The 1,761-nt window shown below is 58.3% G+C and overlaps 1 long non-coding RNA gene across 2 annotated transcripts in view; it reads left to right on the forward strand.

Annotated features, from left to right (window-relative positions):
* Positions 1-1,761, forward strand: part of LOC105853594 — an 11,933-nt gene that overhangs the window by 5,955 nt on the left and 4,217 nt on the right. For both annotated transcript variants that reach the window (XR_001145418.1, XR_001145419.1), the window contains exon 4: positions 847-1,013. This is a non-coding gene — a long non-coding RNA (uncharacterized LOC105853594). The remainder of the gene's footprint in view (positions 1-846; positions 1,014-1,761) is intronic.

Genomic DNA, 1,761 nt, shown 5'->3' on the forward strand with positions numbered 1-1,761 from the left:
TCGTCGATCTGCCTGTTCTGCTCCTCACTCTGTCTCTGGTGAAGCCTCTCGCCGCCCCTGAGCCTCTGGCCTGTACCCCAGTTCTGTAAGCACAATTAAATAAATCTTTAAAAAAAAAAAAAGAAAAAATGATTTTAAAATATGTAATGTAGTAGCCATCCCCAAAGTCAGAAATGGACAAAGACACACGCTCAGAGTGGTGTGGCCTCGCCCCGGCCCGGCGCCCCCACCCCACTGCCCCACCTCCTGGGTAGCGCCTTTGGGTCTGTTTAGGCGCCCCATGCTTCTCTGTGAACGTGTGTGTTTTCTGGGCCTGCACCAGGCCATGGGGGCTCTGCTGTCTGCACGGACCCGCACCCGGCCAGGGCCTGCGGAGCCCGGGAGCTGTTCCTTGCTCGTGGTCACTCCCCAATGGGCCTTTTCACACTGTTGGGCTCAGCAGCGTTTGTGAAGCTGCTGAGTACTTTCTGGGCTCCTGGGCATGACACCCCCAGGCATGTGTGGGGAGAGGGAGGGTGGGTCTGGCCAGCACCAGGTCTTTCTCCGGAGGCCGTTGAGGGCGTCAGGCCGGAGGTGCTCGCTGCTGCCCCTGAGCCTTGGTCCAGGATGGGCGGGGCTGGGCAGAAAGTCAAGGAGAGGGGCAGGACACGCGCAGGGAGTTGGGGGGTGCTGGGCCAAGGGGCAGAGCAGGAGAGCGCGCCGTGGGGGGGTGTGGGTGTGGGCTCCTAGTCCAGGAAGCATCAGGGAATAAGGCGGATGAGCAGGTGGGGCCTGGGGTGGTGAGTGTGAGGCAGAGCTGTGCAGAGCCAGTGTTGAGGCGCTGACCGTGGCCGCCCGGCTTGCCAGAGACAGAAGATTCACAAAGAGCGCGCTGCGTCTGGTACAGAGAAGCGTTCACGTGTCCTCAAGAAACTGGACTACGGAGCAGACGTGGAAGGGTGCGAGCAGGAGTCAGACCTCAGGCCCTTTTCTTCACCGAGCGAAGACGCAGGAGCACTGACGGCTGTGTGGAGGTGAGAGAGGCTTTGGCGCCATCGACGACGGCGATAGCAACTCTGTTTGGCTCGTGTTTAAATTGTCCAAGTGTTTTCTGGCCTTTGGAAAATACGTCTGTAAACGTAAAGCAAAACAAGAAAAAGTGTGGCTTGGTACGAAATGGGAAATTCAGAGGTTCCTGTCACGTGATTCCATTTCTAGGACATTTTGGAAAAGGCAAGACCATGGAGAACATGGGGCCGCGGTCCTTGGGGTGGGCGTGAGGGCCTGGGGCTGGGGTCGTGCGACTGTACATGTCGTGAAACACATTGAGCTGGTGGGTTTTACTGTATGTCAGACACACCTGCTGTGTCTTAAAAAGGGCAGGAAGCGCGGGCCTCGTGGCCGTGGGGCAGTACACAGCCGGACAGGAAGGGCCCAGACCTGGAGCGGTGGCTTGGGGACTGTCGGCTGAAACCATCACTGTCATGAAGCAGATTCAAAGTTTAGTGAAAGAAGCTTACCACAGGGCCCTCCCTGGCGGCGCAGGGGTTGAAGCGCTGCACCACGAAGCTCTCGGCAGCGGCCACAGCAGCGAGTTCCATCCCCGGCCAGAGAGTGACCCGCACGGTGCGGCAGATCTGCTTTGTCTCCCCGCTGCTCCCCTCAGCAGTGCACTTCATCCATCTGCCTGTTGTGCTCCCCACTCTGTGTCTGGTGAAGCCTCTCACTCCCTGCACTCGGCTGTACCCCTGTTCTGTGTGCATCAATAAATACATCTCTTAA

The sequence above is a fragment of the Condylura cristata genome, unplaced genomic scaffold, assembly GCF_000260355.1.
Source record: "Condylura cristata isolate star-nosed mole 26May11 unplaced genomic scaffold, ConCri1.0 scaffold00002, whole genome shotgun sequence".
NCBI lineage: Eukaryota > Metazoa > Chordata > Mammalia > Eulipotyphla > Talpidae > Condylura > Condylura cristata.